The sequence below is a fragment of the Chenopodium quinoa genome, unplaced genomic scaffold (genome assembly GCF_001683475.1).
Source record: "Chenopodium quinoa cultivar QQ74 unplaced genomic scaffold, ASM168347v1, whole genome shotgun sequence".
Classification (NCBI taxonomy): domain Eukaryota; kingdom Viridiplantae; phylum Streptophyta; class Magnoliopsida; order Caryophyllales; family Amaranthaceae; genus Chenopodium; species Chenopodium quinoa.
This window is the reverse complement of record NW_018744603.1, coordinates 125282-146817: the sequence shown is the minus strand read 5'-3', so window position 1 is coordinate 146817 and position 21536 is coordinate 125282.

Genomic DNA, 21536 nt, shown 5'->3' with positions numbered 1-21536 from the left:
GTTCTATGAGTACTTTCCTTCAGTTGCGCCGGCGAGACCGTCGCCACGCGGGTTTCCAGTAAGCGCCTGTTCGGGAGGCCGCCGCGTTGGGATGTCTACTGCTTATGTCCGAGATCAGATCCTCTCGGTATGGTTCTTTGCATAGTTGAACACTTTCATATTACCTTTGGTAGATTCTTATCTCATAGACGTTCTTTGCAGGAGCTTGACGTGCAGTACCGGACGTGGAACGGCTTGGTTGTCTCGGGGTTAGCTGTGCAGTACACCGCTGAGCGTCGTTCTTGCTCATCCGTCGCGTCATATGTTCAATGGCACCAGGCTGGTGAGCATGTCAGAGAAGGCTGGCACCCCTTGGCGATCTTATGCGATCCCTAGGCGGTGTTATGAGGAGGAGCTGTTGCCGCTGTTAGCTCCAGCCCCTGTTCTAGCTGAGGAGGTGGCGGTATGATTTTCATCTTTTATCTTTTGTTAAGTAGCCCCCAAGTGATATTTTACTGACTTTGATTTTCATTCGTTAGGCTAGACCTACTGAGTTCGTGCCACCTCGTATGTCCATCCATTACTAGGGGACATATGGGCCGATCGAGGAGATGATTCTCCGGCTCCTGAGGATGAGCGCTTCGTGGAGCGGTCGATTCCTCGCCACCAGTCTCGGGTAAGCTTTATTTATTTACAATTTTGTTCATGTATGTTATGCATTGCTACTGATTTTATCTCTTTGACAGTTCTCGCGCGAGGTGGTCACGACGATGGCACGATGTATAGATGCCTTCCGGAGCCAGCTCGTTCGGATGAGGAATGTGGCTACGTGTCGTCGCAACGATGCCGTTCAGGAGGTAGTCTTCCTTCTAATTTTCGCGCTATTGCTTCTATTTTTTATTGTTTCAGACTTAGTTTCTTTTTGCAGGGTCAGCCAATTCCTTCTCGTACCAGGACGAGACCTGAGGTCCAGAGAGACCTGGTGAGGTCTAGCTCGAGACGTCGTCGTACTGGTTTTGGCGGTCGGGGTGGTCGCTCTGAGGATGCTCGGACCGAGGCGGTGGAGGGCTCGGGATCTTCATCTTAGAGTGCACGTGCTGAGCCGGTAGCCCAGGGAGAGGCTACCTCAGCTCTTAGAGGTGGTGGGATGTACGAGGACGGCTTGTCCTCGCAGCAGCCTCCGCAGCCTCAGCCTCAGGGCGATCTTGGGTGGACAGGTCCTATGCTTAGTTTTCCACCTCCCGAGGAGACCGGAGCTGGAGCTGGTGGAGAGGTTACTCCTCGTACTATGCAGTTTTATTATATGATGGGCGTCTCTCATCATCTACGTCCTCCGGCGCCGTAGTTTGTGCCTGTGTTTATTATTTTGACTTGTATAGAACTTTGCCTTTACTAGACTCATTTATTAGACATATTTGTATATACATATCATTATGAGTTTATTTATTTAGCATTTATTTTTCATTTTATATGTGCATATTTGTGTCTGCAAAGAATTGTGATAATTAATAATTTTGCGCAAAAATTCCGTCATATTTATTATTGATAGAGGGTATCCGACTTTCCCCCCCCCCCCCCCAAAAAAAAAGAAAATGAAAAATAAAAATATTGGACTTACGAAAAACTTAAAATTAAGTGTAAATAAAATCCAAAAAAATATAATTAATATATTTAATTAAAAGGGTATAAAAAGGATAAAAAATCGTAAAGCCATTGTTCAAACTCGAATCAGCCAGAAAAACGCGGTTTTTGAAAAGCTCGCTTCATAAGACACGTCAACGCCACTTGGCGCCACGCATATTGCGTTGGCGCCAGACGCTACTTCTTAGCGCTTGGCGCCAGGTTCTGGCGTTAGGCGCCAGACTTTGGCGTCTGGCGCTGATGAGCGCTGACTCCGAATCCTTTTCGGATTGAAACTGTGCTAATGTTGTATATAAATAGCCCCCTGGTCTGCCGATTTTCTTCATAATTTCAGCAGATTAAATATAGTCTTAGCTTTTGAAAAATAGATAATCATGTCTTTAATCACTAAGAGTTTTACCAACATCACTCATGAATGGTGTCGGTCTCTAACTGCCAAGGAGAGAAAATAATTAGACTTTTTTCATATGGGGGGTATTTATGGTGTCAAGGGGGTAGATCTTGATATAGACTTCATTCATGCAGCCTTAGAATATGGGATGTGGATACTCATTATTTTAGACTAGGGTGTGATGAAATTAGCCCATTACCGGAGGAATTCGGTGTTATCATAGGCTTTCCCGCATTAGATCTTGCAGTAATCCCTAGAATAAATGAATATTATTATAAGGATTTTTAGCGCTTCTTTAATTTAAAAAACAAATATCTAACAAATATAGTAGATGGTAGCATAGTCAATATGAAAGAATTTGCACGCCATTATTTTGATAGACCTTATTCTGAGTCTTTTCATGTTTATAGAAGAAGGGATTTTCTCTTTTGCATGCTTAACCAATATCTTCTCACTAGTGGTAGAACTAATGAGGGTCAAGCAATTATATCAACTGTTTTGGAGCAAATTGAATTTGGGAGAAATCTCATGCCATTAATTGTTGGAGAGTCTATGCTTAGTCTTGATGAATTGAAGAGAAATCCAAAAGCACCTTTTCAGGGCTCTCAAATTATATTACAGGTAGAAAAATAATATCACAAAAATCAAAAACATATTTTTGTATAGTAATATTAATTTATTTGCATTGATTTTTTTTTTTTTTTTTTTTTGCAGATGTGGCTAATGGAGAGACTAGAATTAATTAGTCCTCCTGACAATGTTGAAAAATACACTCCAAATTGCTTTGTGAGAAGAAAGAAACGCTTCTCTAAGATGGGGCGCCATGAATGGAAGAAAGTCTTTGCCTCTTGCAACTTTGCCATCAAGTGGATCATACCTTGGTGGAAAATAGAGAAGATGATTGGTGTCAACAAGCAACCCTTCTGTCGTCTTCCAAGTTTAACCAAGATGACTTTTTATTATCCCTGCAGAGTAAAAAGACAATACGGCCTACTTCAAACAAATCCTTCTAGGGATCTTCGTCGCCCCTATGAATTCCCCGTTTCTCAAGAAGTAGAAAATTTTGATTCTTATTGGAGCGCTAGACCTTTATGGGAAGTGATTACCAAAAAGGTTCCTCTTTCCTTGCCCAATTATGTGAAGAGGTGGCTTCTCAAGAAACCTTCAAAGGACATGAAGAAAAATTAGAGTAAAACTGATGTGAAGAGTCGTCTAGGTGACAAAGTGATTCCCGTTAAGGAACGCTTGGGTGAAAAGGTTGAATTCAAAACACCTACAATTCCTAAGAAGAAGAACTCTACAAGGGATAAAGAGAAAAGACAAGATGACACTTTAGAGAAGAAGGCTTGGGTAGAGAAGAAATATGGAGTCCTAACTAAGGGAGAAACTATTTACTCTAAAATTGAATGTAGGTCCGCTAAAGGATGCCTACTAGCTAAAGTCATGGATGATGAAGAGGATGCAGACAAAAAAGAGAGCAAAGAAAGATTAAAGCATTGCTTAACTTTCAATTATTAGACTTAGTTTTAAATTTAAAGTTAATTTGTTTTATTAAGCTTTATTTAAATTCCATCAATAATGTAATTTGTTAGTTTACTTTATTAATGAAATTTCAGCTTTTTAATTAAATTATCTCCTTTAATTTAATTTATTAAAGCAATGAAAACAGAAAGTTTAATTTTCCAGAAATTTTTTCGAGTACTGAAGTCGAAAATTTTCCGAAAATCACCGAAATATTCCCAGGTACTCCCAGAAAAATGGCGCCACTTTTTTATGACTGGCGCCAGCTGCGGCAGTCTGGCGTCAGACGATAGACATTGTCGTTTGGCGCTAAAGTTAATCGGCTGGCGACGAAATTTTTTCTGTGATGCCGATGCTTCGTCGAATTTTTGTCAAATTTATTTTTAATCTGGAATGCGAGTTTTGCAAAAAGTAAAGTGGCCTCACCCGTAAAGGGTTGCCTACGTATCCTTTCTTAAGGAATCAGGCCTAACGTAGCTCTCTTGAGTATCCTACTCAAGTAATTATGGGTAGTAATTTTTAAGCTAGTCAAGATTTTTCATGTTCGAGAACTCATTGCCATCCATATCAGTTAATTTTGTTGCATCTCCTGATAGGATTGTTTTGACAATATAGGGTCCAGACCAATAAGGCCTGAATTTACCCCTTGGATCTAAAACATTCTTCCTTAATGCATTTAACACCAAGTCTCCTATTTAGATGTTTCTTGTCTTAACCTTCTTATTAAAATGCCTAGCCATACGAGTTTGTTAGCATTGAGTATGATGTAGAGCTTCTAGTCGTTTTTCATCAAGTAGAATTAGCTCCTCATATCTCGCCCTAGTCCATTCAACTTCATCGAGTTTGTTTTCTAATGCAATGCGTAGAGATGGTATCTCTAACTCCACAGGTTGTACGACATCCATTCCATAAACCAAGGAAAATGACGTATTTCCTGTTGATGTGCGAATTGACATGCGATAACCCGACAGGGCGAAATGGAGTTTGTCAGGCCAATCCTTGTAATTTTCTGTCATTTTCTCGATGATAGTCTTTAGATTTTTATTAGCCGCTTCAACTGCTCCGTTTTCTTGAGGTCTATACGGAGAACAATGATGGTGTTGAATGCCATATTTTTGTAACAATTCTTCACACTCAGCTTGAAAGTGAGTTCCATTGTCACTTATCATTTCATGTGGGACTCCATATCGACAAATAATATTTCTTTCAATAAAGAGTGCTACATGTTTTGCAGTAAGTTTAGCATATGATTGTGCTTCGACCCACTTTGTGAAGTAATCAATTGCTACTAGGATGTATTCATGATCTCCTGTTCCCGGGGGAGTAATTTTACCAATAATGTCAATTCCCCATGTAGAGAATGGCCATGGTGAAGTGTAGGTGTAGAGAAGAGATGGAGGACCATGTTGTAAATTGGCATAAATTTGGCACTTAGGGCATCTTTTTTACATATTGATGACAATCCCTATTTATGGTAGTCCAATAGTATCCTTCTCGCATTATCTTTTGGACTAGCATTTTGCCATTAACGTGAGTTCCACAAATGCCTTTGTGGACTATTCTCATAGCTCTTTGAGCATCCTTTTTTCCTACACATAAGAGAGCTCGACCGTTAGGTACCCTTTTATGTAACTCATTGTCTATGAGTACGTATTGGGAAGCCAAAAGTCTTAATGCTCGTTTTGCTCTTTTGTCAGCATGAGGAGGGTATTCTCCTTTGGTGACATAATTAAGTATATCTGTATACCACGATTCTTCTTTTTCTTCTTCTTCATCTTGGATCACTTCATCATCTTCTATAGCTTGAATATAAGCCGGTTTATGCCTTTTTTCTATAGTTAGAGACATTTGCTCGATTTTCGTAGGAATCCTAACCATCGAGGCTAGTCTTGCCAAGGCATCAGCAAATTGATTTTCCTCTCTGGGTAGATATGTGTATTCTACCTTTTCTAACTAATTGGTGAGAGTTTCCAGATAAGTTTGGTAAGGGGCTAGACTTTCGCTCCTTACTTTCCATCTTTTAGAAATCTGGTTAATGATCAATGAAGAGTCTCCGACTATTCGTAATTTCTTCACACCCAATGCCAAAGCTGTTTCAAGGCCTACTACGCATGCTTCGTACTCAGCAGCGTTGTTGGTAACGTCGAAATCTAGCTTTATGGAGATTGGAACATGTTCTTCTTTAGGTGATACTAGTAATACTCCAACGCCACATCCCTTTTGGTTTGAGGCTCCATCAAAGTATAAGGTCCAAGTATCATCTTCTGTGACCATCAAGTCTTCGTCTGGAAACTCATTGTCGTGTATTGGCGTTGGATCTTCTATTGGAAAGTTTGCTAGAAAATCTGAGACCACAGATCCTTTGATAGCTTTTTGAGGCATGAATCTTACATCGAATTGGGCTAAGTTGACTATCCATCTTGATATGCGTCCATTGAGTGTAGATTTCTCGAATAAATACTTGAGTGGATCCATTCGGGAAACTACAAAGACTGTATGCACGAGCATGTAATGTCTTAACTTAGTTGTGGCTCACACCAATGCGAGGCACAATTTCTCAAGTGGTGTATAGCATACTTCATACTCGAGTATCTTTTTACTTATATAGTAGATTGCATTTTCTTTACCTTCTACTTCTTGTGCAAGTATGACTTCCATTGTTTCTTTGGTGACTGTTATGTACAACCTAAGGTATTCCTGGAAGTGTTGGTGCTACTATGGGAGGATTTGCGAGATAGGCTTTGATCTTTTTAAAGGCTTTTTGACATTCATCGTCCCATATTACTGGTACATTCTTTTTAAGCTTCTTGAATAATTGCTCACATATTGTTGTCAATTTTGATATGAACCTACTTATGTACTGCAACCGGCCAATAAATCCTCGAATTCGCTTCTCGATTTTGGGCGGTGGCATTGACATGATTGCCTTTATCTTGGTTGGGTCTATCACAATTCCTCTAGAGCTTATGACGTAACCCAAAAGCTTGCCTAAGGTGACTCCAAAAGCGCACTCGGATGGGTTCAACCTCATGTTGTATTTCCTTAGCCTTTCAAAGAGTTTTCTCAAGGCTACTTGATGGCCTGGGCGGTCTTTTGACTTCACAATCATATCGTCCACATATACTTCAACTTCTTTGTGCATCATGTCATGGAGCAAGGCAGTCGCTGCTCGTTGGTAAGTAGCACCCGCGTTTTTCAACCTGAATGGCATTACCGTGTAGCAGTAAGTACCTCATGGTGTTATGAAGGTTTTTTTCTCCATGTCTTCTTTTGCCATGAGAATTTGATTATATCCCACGTATCCGTCCATGAACAACAGAAGTGCATGATTCGCTGTATTATCTACCAAAATATCGATGTGCGGTAAAGGGAAGTCGTCCTTTGGACTTGCCTTATTTAGATCTCGATAGTCAACACACATTCTTACCCTTCCATCCTTTTTCGGAACTGGGACGACGTTGGCCACGCATTCGGGGTATTTGGATACCCTGCAGTTATTTGTTTTTGAACTTCTTTTATTTTAAGAGCTACGTTGGGTTTCATTCGATGCAACTTTTGTTTTACAGGTTTCATTCCCGGGATTCGCGGTATAGTGTGTTGAGCTATTTCTCTGCTAATATCTGGCATATCTTCATATGACCAAGCAAATACATCGATAAATTCTTTAAGTAGATTGATTAAATCGGTTCTTTCTTGTTTGTTAAGTGTTAATCAGATTTTAACTTCTCTTTTAATGGTTGAATCATTTGAGATATCAACCGTCTCGGTTTCCTCTATTATTGGTGTTTTTTTTTCAAGTGTTTCCATTGCTTTAATAATTTTTTGTCATTTTCATTGTTATTTAAGCAATGCTCGTCATCTTGGATTAAAGAAAAGCACGAGGAGTAAGCGGAAGAAGACATATTATTAAACTCAGAAATCATTACATCAAAGAGAGAGATGTCCTCAGGGACTTAATTGCTAACTATCCTATGGTGAGAGATAGAATAAGGGGGTACTACAGCTAAGGATTTAGATGAATCTACAGGAAAAGACTCTGATTCTGACTCTGACTCAGACGACTCTTCGAACATTGGTCCTTGCCCTGTCGTTTTGGAGATTCTCCTTCCACTTGGAGTAGTCACCTTGACTGTCTTGCGCCACCCTTGTAGTGATCCTTCTGCTGAAGTGATGAGCTTCGAGGGGTCTAAGTTTTTTCTTTGTAGGACTGTTTGGATGAGCGAGGAGTTATCCTCTATGTACTTCGTCTCATCTTTTACTCGCCCAAATAGTAATCCTATGACGTTAAAGTCAAAGCATGGGGGTGCTTTCTCCTTGTGGATAGGAGTTGGGATTTCATCTAGAAAATAGCAATCTAGGAAAATTTCGAATCCCGATTGCCTTATTCCATTTACAACAAAAGGTTCAGGAAATTCGTAGCATGGATAGTCCTCTCCTTCTTTTATGAATTGTCCATTGAGAGTAAGAGAATACTGATCCATTGGGATTGCTTTCTTTTGGATGCGAGCGTTCCTACGTGCCTTAGAATTTTCCTAGGCTCGCTTGAGATCTTCCTGAGTCAATCCAAACCAAGTTCAAAAGTGTCTAACTTAGGGAGGCCAGGTAATTCCAACGATTTTGCTATTCCTTTCTTCTTTCCTAGATTCATTCCAGGAAAATGCCCTTGTTTCTTTAGAATAGCGTTTACTGTCATATTGGAGTAGGGATCGTGGCAGAGAGGGGTCCTTTCATCCTCCTCGATTAAAGAGACCTCTTCATTAAATCTCCACAAATCTTCATCTTCTTCATCGTGCTCCACATTAATGATCGGATTTTCTATATCTTTAATCCTCATGGGTGAAGCATCGATCGTAATAGGAATTCCTCCAACTATGGCCTTTACCTGTTGGTGGAGAGATGAAGGGACGGCCTTTAGGTCATGAAGCCAAGGGCGTCCAAACAGTAAGTTGAATGAAGCTTTGATATCTACGACTTGAAATGTAGTAGCGTGTTCTATCGCTCCCGCCGTTATATTCATGGTAATCTTGCCAAGAGCTTGACTACGAGTGTTGTCATAAGCTCTTATTCCTTGTGTTGACGGGGTTAAGTCTTCATCCCTTATGCCTAGCATCCTCGCAGTTCTGAGTGGACAGACATTAATTGTCGATCCATTGTCTACAAGAGTCATTGGGATGTTCTTTCCCTTGCAAACTACTGTGAGGTTTAATGCCTTATAATTCTTGTCACCTTCTGGAGGTAAATCCTTGTCAGAAAAGGTGATCAAGTTGACAGGACTAGGGAGATCACTCATAAGGAAGTTAGCCAACCCCTCAGGAGTGGTGTCAGAATCTATCCCTATCTTATCCAAGGCATTCATTACTGCCAACCTATGTTCTCGATATGATGCTAAAAGTTCCATACGTTCATCTCAACCTTGGTTTTCTTGAACTATTTGACAACATCATTGTCTTCTATGATAGGTATGGGAACTTACTGCATAGGTGGTATAGGTTGTGTTGAGATGGGAGGTTGCATTCTCCCTGACCTTGTGAGGACGTCTATAGATGAATCCTTTTCCTCCCAAAAATCGCTTATTGGGTATATGACTGAAAGTGGAGGTTCTTCCATATCCTTAAGATAGACGTCTTCATCATCACTATCCCAAACCCCATTGATACTAATGTCTTCTTCTTGTGGAATTTGGACTAGTTTTTATCATCAATCATTTTCTGAATTAAATCTTTAAATTTAAAACAGTTTTCAATAGTGTGACCCCTGATTGATGGTATTGACAGTAGAACCTATCTGTCCTTTTTAGCGATTCAAATGGTCCCGGTTCGAGAAAGTTGACCTTGCCACTCTCGGAGAGCATGTTGAACGTTTTAGCGTAGGAAGTCTCAATTGGAGTACAGAGTTTATTACTCTTCTTGGGTCTGTCAATTACTTGTAGAGAGAAGGGTTTCTTCTTTGTGGGTGGAATTGTCACACTTTTTCTGAAGCTCCTCTAATTGTTTCTTTGCGACTTTGAGAGCTTCACGTAGCAAGCTTGATCCTTCCCACATGGACCATATAAGCAGCCGTACATCCTCTTTGCTTGCTGGTTCAAGAAAGTCATCCATGGCATCGAAAAAGATCTCCTCCTCTTCTTCGATAGATGAATATCTTCAATAGGTTTGATGAGAGATGAGGGATCAACCTCGTTTTCTTCATCAGAGATGGCCAAGGAATGAGTGAGAGGTGCATTGTCAATGCTTGGCTTCTTACTGTCATGAGGTAATGGTAGTTTGTTGTTATCAATTAAATCTTTGATGACTTCTTTAAGCTTCAAACAATTTTCAGTAAGATTGCCCCTACCTTGGTGATATTTGCAATGTGCTTTGGGCTTTCAGTTAGCTGTCCTCTTCTCGATTGGTGGGTCCCTAAATGGTCCAATAGGAGTTATAAGACCTTTTGCATTTAATCGGTCAAATGCGGTGTCATAACTCATACCTATATGAGTAAAGTTCCTCTTAAATGGTTTCTTTTGTCCTTGGTTATTTATAGCAAGGACTTCACTCAATTTAAAGGTGCTAACATTATTTAAGTGGGTGGTTTTGGAAAAAGAAGGATTGTCGTTCTTCTTGACTTTCCAGCCACTGTTGGAGTTACTGTTAGCAGCTTTCAGCTTAGCCAGGTCGTCTTCAATATTAATTTCAATGTCATAGACGGCCTTGAAGGTATGGAGATTATTTTGGTACTTGAGATGCTTAGAGTACTTCTCTTGAAGGTTCTTGATGAACAACCTCACAGATTCCTTCTCGCTTGGTACTTAAATCATCTTAGCAGAGGTTTCTCTCCATTTGTTGAAGAAAGAAGTGAAACCTTCATTATCCTTCTGCTTGAGAATTTCAAGTTCCCTATAGTCAATTTCAACTTGAATATTGCACTTGTACCTATCAATGAAAGCGTTTACTATTGACTCCCAAGTAGAGGTTCTTTCTTTCTCAAGAGAGAAGAACCACTGTTGGGAAACGGTTTCAAGAGATAGAGAAAACAAAGAGGGAAACACCTTCTTGTCAATACCCTTAATACTCATTATTGTTTCGAAAGCTCTTAGATGAAAGTAAGGGTTGTCAATCGCTTTGAATGTCGGGATGTCGTTGGCATTGCACTTCTGCGAAAGAAGATCCTTGTCCACCGAGACCCCTTGTGAGCTAATGCCTTGAAACTTGTAGTCACTAGACAACTTGCTCAAAATTTCTTGCATGAGGTCCATCTGTTGTTTCTTCATAGGATCATCGATTTTTAGGGTTGCCATTATCTTCTTAGCTTTCCTTTTTCGAGCGATTGGTTTGTCGAAAAGTTGAACTTTAATAAAAAGGTTGTCTTTAATTAAACGCCCTTCCTTTCTTGACCATGCGCTGTAAATTAAACCATTTTTGTTTTAATGACTTGACTCAAATTGACTTTGACTTTACGGGTTTAGCAAAAGAAAAAAGAAAAAATATGCATATTTTTGGCAAAAATAAGGTGCATATTTTTGGGAATTAAGTATAGGGTTCAAACAAGTGGTTTAATTGGAGGATTAACATCCGACTTACCCTCCTAAAAAAATGACGGAAAATACGCGCATATATGACTCTCTTAGACATGGTCAAAGTGTGCATACATATTAGTGTTTGCTTTATATGGTGAGTGCAAGTGACATGCTTTGACTCTTGTGTAAGACCATAGGACTTAGTGCCTAGACTCGATTTTAGGACTTGACACGGTATTATTACCAGTATAAATTAACCGAATTTATTAGCAAACTGTTCAATTAGACACAAAGTGGCGCTACGCTCCACAGAGTGGCGCTGCAGTTTAAATCTCGGCGCCATTGCTGGAACGTTGATCTGGAACTGCTTTCGGTTTTATTAATCTACAGGGTATGCCAAAAGTCGTACTAAGTCAACTCTGATTAAATTATTAGACTTTAATTACTCAAATTAATTAATTAATTAGGCAAAGTTCATTTAGTCATTAAATAGTTTATTTAGTCTTAACACAAGTCAAACAAATGGTTAGGAAAAAACACATAGAGTATGCACAACAAATAATGCACAATTAGTCAAGTAGGGACAATATGATACAATGAGTTTGCAACCTAACCATGGCTCTAGTTCTCTAAAGTTCGGGATATGGGTTAGTCAAAGAGGGTCCATGGTTAATTATCCGGATGCACCGCGCAGAAGCCTAACCGTGAAGGGTTGGCGCGAGTGGATGGGACATCGCAAATTTAAACAAAAACTCGCTTCCATGGTTTGGTGAATTCAACATTCTCGGATGTACCCTTTGTTGCATAGAGCGTTCAATCAGGTACATGGAGCATGAATTTCCAGGGGGTTATGTCCATATGTAGAACACATATGGGTTTCAGAAAAGTGAGAAAAACTCAATCAGGAAGTAGGATCGAGCAAACAGTGCTAAAAACTGGTCAAAATTAGAACGCATATTTCTGGCTCGATATTGGAAGAACTTGGTGCCAGCAAACAGAGGTCGGCGCCAACAATTTGGCTTTGTCGCCTGACGACAGAAACTGTCGCCTGGCGCCAGAGTCAAATTAGTTGCGCTAAACTCTGTTGTCTGACGCTAGTTCCTACATGCCTCAGCAGCTTTCTGTTCTCGATAAAATTTTCCAGTTTCGCGCAGCATTATTTATGTCCTAGTTGTGAAAGATATTCCTCAAATTTCCTACATGTAAAAATCCTATGTTTTTAACTCTTTACGGATGGTCTTTCCAATGAGATCTTTTTTATGCATATGACAATAATGTTAATCAAAATTACGCACATGAAATACTTAGAACTTTTCGAGTCTCATCCACTCATTCTAAATCATTGCTAAAATAAATTTCAGGAATTAAAATAGAAATCCTCCCCAGTGGAGTCGCCAAAAACTGTAGGGAATATTTCAATCATTATCCCTAGCTTGAACCCCACTGTGATTATACACTAAAGTACGGTGGCGTCCAAAGGGAAGGAAGCTAGAGTAAAAGAGTCGCCAACAAGTTTTAGGAACTTGTAAACCGTTCACGAGGTGAAGGTTACACCCCTTAACGATCTAGGAGATCGTTAACTCCAATAGGTCTGGAACCATTACTGGTAGTTCGGGGATGAAGGTACAAATCCAACCAAAAAGAGATTAAACCTGCCCTAATAATAGGCCTCTACTTTATTCTGATCTTATTCATGTGTGCTTTCTGACTAACATGCAATAAATAGGATTAACCTTAAACCTGTTTATCTATGTTGGTTGAATATTAATGCACAAATAAATCTATTATTGGCGATCACTTGAATAATAATCAAATTAACCCTAAACAAGATTATTAATTATCTTATCAAGCGTGATTACAGGTACAAATTCCCTTTAAACATGCATAAAAGGCGTGACCAAGCAATAACAGTAAAAATCAAGCAACATAATAACAATAATAATCACAATAATTATAAAATAATAATAATCATAATCATAATCATCATAATAATAATCATTATAACAATCATAATAATCATAATGTTAAAGCATAATAATAGCAAGATACTAGGCATGATACTAACAAGATTAATAACAAACCCTACCATGTCACTAAACATTAAAAATCAAAGCTTTAACCCTAACATGAATATTAGGAAAGAAATAGGAAGCATCGCAGGAATCATAATAAGCATATTTGTTATTAGAAATTATAGTTGTTACCCTAAACATTATACAAGGAAGATCAAAACTCCCTAACATGACACTAGGAATCATAATAACAACCTAGACATGATTTATATATCATTATAACAATAAATCAATTAAAGCACTTACTTGGATGCCTCGTATCTCTTTCTAATAACAAAATACACGCGCTAGTAACTTCAAGGAAAATAATAAAACAAACAATTAAATTAAATAATTGAAAGAGAGATTTGGGACCAAACCCTCAAAAATTAAAACCTTTCACGTCTAGGGCGAAGACAACTTCGAACTTGGCTAGGTGTTTCTTGGTGTTGTGAATGCGGAATTTTGTATGAGAAAAGCTAGAGAGAGAGAAGAAATTTGTAAAACTAGAGAGAATAAGAAAAATAATTATTGTTGATGGAAATTGATGATTCTAAACGGAGGTTTCAAAAGGCTATTTATAGAGAAAATCAGCCGGATGGATAGAAAAACAAATAGGAGTTTCGACGAGAATAAAACTCGATTAGTGCCAGACGCTGGACATTAGCGCCAGACGCTAATCCCTGTCGTCGAGCGCTAGTAATTAATTTCACACGTTTTCTTAGTTTTGATAAAATTTAGCCGTACAGAAGGGCCAAAATCGTATTTTCCTTACAAACACTTTTATTCTGATTAAAACTCTAAAAAGTCAACCAAAGTTAATTTATCAATGCTAATCAAATTAGGAATGAAAAGAACCTTCTAGCAGAATCTAGAAGACTAAAATCAATTCTAATTGCATTAGGAATAATAAATCCATATTAGGCCCTCCTCTAGATCATTGGGCCGCATATAAAGATCAAACCGGGCCCAGTTCAGTAATTTGGCCATAACTTCCTCATTACTTGTCGGAATTGGGCTTATAATATATCGTTGGAAAGGTATTTTCAATCTTCATCCAACTTTACCATTATTGGACCCTTTACATGGACTAAACCAAACTGGATTGGCTGTTTTCTTAAAATAGGTTTTCAAAAACAGAGAGAAAGAAAGAATTAAAAACTATCCCGCAACACTAGACTTTCTATACTTTCACTTCATTCAATAATGATTCAACGCGAAAGATACTCATCACTGGGTTTGGTTTTGGGGAGACACAAATGGGTGTCTACACATTTAAAAATGACTCGAACAATGATGGATTACATCCCTTCCTATAAAGTTCTTAAGATTTGCAAGAAGGAGTAATGTTACACTAAACAAAATGTCGAAGCTAAGAAAGGACGCCATATTCAGTTATGGTTAGAATTATCTTCTAAATGTCTTTTCAAGTATATGTCTAAAACTCTTAGCCACAGTGGGAGTTCACTGGCTCAGTGGGAGCTCACCGACTTAGTAAGAGCTGGGTAGTTGAGTGGGAGCTTAATGGCTCATTAAAGGTTAAGATAGCTCAAGTGGGAGCTAACTGTTTGTTTTACAATGAACTTTTACCCAAAGACAATATACATGTCTCTTTGTAAGCATTCAAGTGAGACCACGGGCATTACCTCCACAACCTAATTGAGAACATAGTGTTTGTTGCTTTAAGTGGTGTCTTCTGGAAAGTAACACATTTCCAAAACCACAAGTGGGAGGATAATGAACTCGATGACAATTGAGCTTAGAAAAAAACTAAAACTTAGAATGTCGGAAGACCTTAAAAGGACTTCGTGAGAATTCTTGATCAAGAATACTCAAAAGGACTTTATAAGTGCCTTAAAAGAGAATTCATTACTCACAAAACATCAGAAATGTTGGAGTAAGATCAACATAATAAAAGGGCTTTGGTAGCACCTTGAAACTCAGTGGTTGATGCAATTGCCCCGTATAGGTATAGAATTCACCAAAGGTTTGGGTTGAATCCTATAAATTTTCTATTAAGTTAGAAATAAACCTAAGACTTACAAGCATACTATTTACTATTAGATAGTAAAGGAATAATGCCTTGTAAGATAGCTACAACAGATCCAAATTTTGAATAATGGTTAGAGGCCATGAAAACCCGAAACAGACCCCATGTTTGAAACTTGATTAATTTGCATGAAGGGTGAAAGACCCATCGATTGCAAATAAGTTATCAAGGAGAAAACTAACAAATGTAAAAATTTATATGTATACATAGCTAGATTGGATGTAAAGGATGATTAAATTCACGGAGTTGATTTTAATAAAAAAAACCTATTCACCAATTGGGATGCTTAAGTCTTTCCGTGATTGATCTAGAAAAATTGCACATATGAAATATGGAAAAATAGATACCAAAATTGCATTTCCAAAATAGGATTTTGGAAGTGACTATGGAATAGTCTAAGGGTTTTAAAAATTTAAATAATGCAAGATTTAAAAGCAAGCTCAAGGAATCCGTCATAGGATTAAAGGAAGCATTGCATATAGGAATTGGAAAGTTTTTTCTCATAATGTTAATAAGAGGATTGGCTTATGGAGAAACATAGAAATTCTGATGAATAAGAAGTTTAGTGGGAGCAAAAGTAAAGGTCCAACAAGAAGTTTACGAACTCTATGGTGAAACAACTATCAAATGCTAAATGTTTAGATTTGAAAGTATTTTGACAATGGACCAAGCTAAAGGCGATACTTAGTATACATATTGGGAATTAAGTTCTATGGTATAGACTTAATTAAATGTTTAAACGAGTAAAGGAATTTACCGTATTAAACATGAAGGACTTTGAAAGGCTTTCGACCCATATGTATAAAACTAAGTAAATATTTGAACTAAATATAAGCTAGGCTAAATACTAAGTCAAACAAGAAAGACTCTAGTAAGAGACTTTCAACCATATCACATAGCGAACAATTTAGCAAAGATTCAGTGAAACTGAATGAGCTAAAATGTCAAATTGATGGGATACAGATTTAGACTCATTTTACAATTAAATCCATCATGTAAAGCTATGATATGGAATCGTCATACGACTTAATTTCTTAGAGCATGTGAAGTATGTATATAGTACCAATCAACTTGAATCTGAGTATTAGATTATAGTTAAGAACATCCAAAACACTTGGATGAGTTAGAGGATGAGTTCTTGACGCATGGAAAAAAATATAATTTGAGCATTGATGATGCAAGCACAAACCTTAAATAATGATGAAATCCTTAATAAGAAAGCCATTGGTAAGCACGAGGTAAGAAGCGTCGTGGCTTGAGAAATGGTAGCATGCATGTGCATCCATGTATAATGTGCGAAAATTTAAGGTAAATTTCCATGATCACAAGTGATTAGGGTATTCCAAATCATTGTGGGCCGTTGGGAGTGAAACCCAAGCAAGGCATCATCAAGAAGTCTACTAAAGTATATGATGAGAATATTGTTGCCTAAAAAAAGCAATAATAAGGATGTTAAATGGAAAGTTCGTTGTTGAACGTTGATGATTGTAGGTCGTTGTCAAGCTGAAGGTCACAAATCATGAAAATGAGTAGGAGCCATTGCTTGGAAAATAAATCCTAAATTACATGTAATTCATTAACACTCTCAAAATTTTATCATCTTATTATGGAAATGGTCGATAATGAAGATGCTACGATTTGCAAAGTAATTATAACTAAACCTATGCAATAAGTGAACGACAACATTCACAAATTGCGTGAAAGAAATCAAGCATATTAGATATGGGTGTGATTTATATAAATGTTTTATGAAGAGTACTAATCTTAAAACATTTGGAAAAACCAATTATCATAAGATGAAACATTGTGAAGTTTCATACTGGAATAAAAATTTTCTAAATATTCCACAAAACTATTTAGTTGTGGTTTAGAATTAAATAATGAGTCCATTTTATTTTAAAGAATATTCAAAATAGGGTATCAAGACAATGTCTTGGATAAAGAAACACCTATTAAGTGAACATTGAATATTTTAATCGAAAATTATCCCTAATCAAGGTCATTTATATGGTGGACAATTAATGACCAATAGAGATTAGTGTGTAGTATGATTTATAGCACCGTTTCTTGTGCTATAAGGACATAAATCGTTTGCACAGGTATTGGTTTAGAACCATACAAGATCGACCTATGAGAATACCTTAAGAAATTCAAAATCGTCATAAGTATATTTCTCATTATTGCTATCGAAACTCTTTTCCTTGACTATGAGTATTGTGAGGTATTTTGTTTGAGTACTAGTCCGTTTTTTTTATGTCGGTCAAACGTCTGCCGTAATTGAGGATTATAACGACGGCTATCAGTCGGCTAGGTCTTCTTAGTAAGAGAAGCTACATTACAAGACTTGGAATGTCCCCCTACTAACAATAGGGAACATGTCTTGTTGTTTACAAGGCCTCTCAAAGAGCGAGACTGTGAAAATGCATGGTCGTGCTCAGATGGATTTTAGAAATCATCTGCTTATTAACAGTCAAACTCGAATTCGAGAAACACTTTTGGACGTAATAGGGATGACGAATAATCTTACCCTATAGTTCATGAAGAGACATAGGAAAGGGGTTGTACACTAAATGCGCACTTGTCCGGAAGGACAAGTGGGAGATTGAAAGGAATGGTGTCCTTCAAACAAGTGTAATATTGTGTTAGTGGGTTCAGAATTATTAGAAAGCTAAGATATTCAGTAAGGTCAAGTGATCGGAACTCTTGGGTTGAGGCCGCTTCCGATCAGTAATATTAATGAATAATTAATATTACAGCTTAATCTTGACTGAACTCTTCGGGTCACACCCAAGAAACTAACGAACCGAAGCGACGAATTAATCCGGAAGGAATTAGTAAGTCAACCAAGTAATTAATATTTAGACGTCGGGAATTCAAGCTTAGAGCGTCGAAAGTGAACGTCGGAAGTCGAGTAAAAAAATAATAAAAGACGAGACGTGAAAATAATAATAAATCAACAAAGACCAAAATACCCCTAGCATCAGAACACCGAGTGCTAGGGGGTATGGCCAAGCTAGCAGCCCGCACCAAGTGTAGGGCTTGCTAGGAAGCTGCGGCTAGCTGCCCGCACCTAGTGCGTGGCGTGCTAGCATGCTGCAACAAGTAGCCTGCACTAGGTGCGCGACATGCTAGCAGCAGCTCTTGGCAGCAGCAGCCCGCACGCAAGTGCATGGGGTTCCGGTCGAGAGAGTGCGAGCAGCAGGCCGCATTTTGTGTTGCGGGGATGGCTGGGTCGAGAGAAGGGCAGCAGCAAATGGGAAGCCCACTTAGGTGCCTTGGTGCCCAAGTGAGAGTTGCCAAGTGGCGCAAGGTGAGGGAGAGAGTGGGAAGCAAGTTTGGTCCCCCCCTTCCTCCAAATGGTGCTTACCTAACCTCTCACATGAGTTGGCCACTTGTTGTTTTATTACTAGTTTGATTAATAATTTTATTTTAGCTTTAAATTAAAATGGGAAAATCAAATTCTCCCACATTGATGGGAGAGCTTTTCACACTCATGCATTTCCCTATAAATAACAAAGTTGGGGTATTAGGAAAGGCACTTGAGTAAGAGTTGAAAAAGGCATCACCATTGTGAAAACCTTTGAACTCATTAATTACTCGGGTTTTGGTCGGGCTTTGCTAACCCCAAGGCATTGGACCATTTTCAGTGGTTGAGTTGTGGGTGGACTATCGTTGGAGGCCGTCGTAATTTCGAGGCTTGCTTTCGAAGTAAGAGCCCCTTTCGGTTGGGCGAAGCACGCTCCAAAGGTAATCGTTTTATCTTAATCTTGTGATTAATTTAATTATGATTGTGGTTTTAATTATTGCGAGTGCGGTCTTGTATTTAGGTTTATTTCCGCGGTGAGTCGGACTCACCAAACCCCAACAAGGTATCGGGTCGAGTCTTGGTCGGGTCAATTTTCGGGTCGGGTCAATTATGGGTCAAGTATGTTCGGGTCATATTCGGGTCAGGTCAAAATCTAGTCGGGTCATGTTTGGGTTGTTTCATTTGTGGATCAAGCTCAAATTAATAATTTTATAGAGAGTACATTTCAATTTATGAGCTTAGCTACGGTTGAAAATGAACAATTTGAGTTATTTTGGTCATTTGGGTCGGGTCAACGGGTCTGGGTCAGGATTTCCAGGTCTTGTAACTGGTGGTCCTATCTGATTTGTCATGATATATATATTCACATTACCAACTTAATTATTTTCACAAATTATACTAGTCCATGTTAGATACAAAAAATTTTCAAATTGCATAAATGATCACACTAGTAACTATTATATTCTTAGTTATAACTGTATTTAGGGTTGACTATGTCATCGTTTAGTGTTATTTTATAATTAACATGATCAATCTGAAATCTCCTTTAAATTTTTTTTAAAAAAAAAAATCGAAGGGAATACAACCATACTTACTTCAGTTACACGGATTGATGATGTGTAGGTTTTTCATTTTACTATCACCGTTGATCTGTACATCAATATTTTATAAACAAAAAATATTTAAGGGAAACATAATTACTTAAACCCATAATTACTGATGATGTGCACTGGACATTGTCCAAAAATTTCTATTAAGTTAGGTAATACACTGTAAATATCATACAAAATCTTCTAAAGATAGACTTCGCTTTTCTATGTGTCAGAAAATTTTTCCAACAGATTTTCCGCCAAAGGATACATGCTTACAGTCAGCTTATACTCTTCTTCAATTTACAAAAGATATGACTTGACAACTCATAATGTAAAATAGGTTTTTGGGAAAAGCAATCAACACTTTTGCTGCAATTCTTGATAATAGGCCGTTCTGTAAAGTCAATAGGACTTGAAGTAGTACTTGCTCAGAAATTTTCATTTTTAAAAATTTTTGTTTAATTTAAATTTTTTGGTTATATTTTACTGAATATTTTCTTTGCGCTACTTTGAATGCACTGGACATGAAGTTTTTATCCATTTGAGTTTGATGAACGGCACATGTCAGTTTGAAAAGACATATGATGGACACCTGTTATTTAAATGGATATCCCTAAATAAGACTCCAACACATATTTTTCACACAGATGATAACCTAGAGTACCCAACCAAAGTAAAATTACAGTATTGGAACTTATTAGTTATTACCATGGAAAACACAAACTTTAACCTTAAAACCCAACTTACCCAGCTAGTTGGTACCCTGTTGCAACCAAAACCAAAACAATCTTTCGGAAAACTAGGAAGGCTGGAACTCCAGAAATGGATTTCAACAGATTCACGTACTTTACTGCGAAGAAGGCAAACAGAACGAGGGATATTGTCAGCGATAGGACTACTATGGACATCATTCGTAGTCCAGATATTCCCCTAAGTGAGGAATTGGATGGAATGGTCATGGTTGGCCCCTCAGGTAAATTTGTTCCAGCCCTTCTCCCTAATTTAGTTGATGTTTTTTGGTATGATTAACTTAGTTGATGTGTTTAAGGAGCTATATGCTGATAATCCTGAAGTCATTTACGACACCTCTAAGATTAGTGGGATAGTGCCCTATTTTCTGGTTAAAATAGTTGATCCAATCCCTGAATTAGACATCGAGGGCCCTATTTACCCACTGAAGATTCAGAAAACAAGAACTGAACTTGCTTGTTACTTTGATGGTTTGCAAATCTTTTGTCTGCATGCTAAAATTAGTTCTATCGATGTTGTTTCTTGTTTGGGAAAGTACAAGGTTGATCCCTTCCTTAGGTTCATGGATGTGAGCATTGAAACAAGTTATGTTGGTAGTGAAAAGGATTTTGGGTTAGGTTCATCTAATGTGTTGTGGAATGCGTGTGGCTTTACTAGGACATCCTTTAAGCGACATGTCCTTAAGATTTAGGAAGTCCACAAACCAATGATTTGTCATCATTTCTGAGACTAGGGTGGGTAAGAAGTCGTTTGAGGAGGTTGTGAAGGAAATTGAGGATGATATGAATTGGACATTTGATGAGAGTGCAGGGCTAAGTGGTGGGTTTGCTATAATATGGGACCAAAGCAGGGTTGAATCTAATGAGATCCTTGTGTGTGCTGATGCTGAGAGCCCTCTTAGGATGCCAGGACCCCTTAAGGTAAAATCACATACTGTAGACATCTACTTTTGGCCTACTGTCCCGACAGGAAGTGCAATGACGATAAATAAAACCATCTTCGTGTTGGATTGAAGTGGAGAATGCTTATGGATAACTAGTTAACCCACAAAACACAAAAACTAGCCCAAACCAAAAAACAAAGCTAAACAAGGTCTAATTAACTAAATCCGATTAATATTAGGCTTAAGCCCGTGCTTAAAACCCAATAATGACGGATTTAGGAGCGCCTAGGTTAAATTTTAATGCTGCCATAAGAAAATCCGCGAGTATCTCAATCAGTCGCGAAGGGAAGGCGCGCGCAACTAATTTAGTTGTGCGT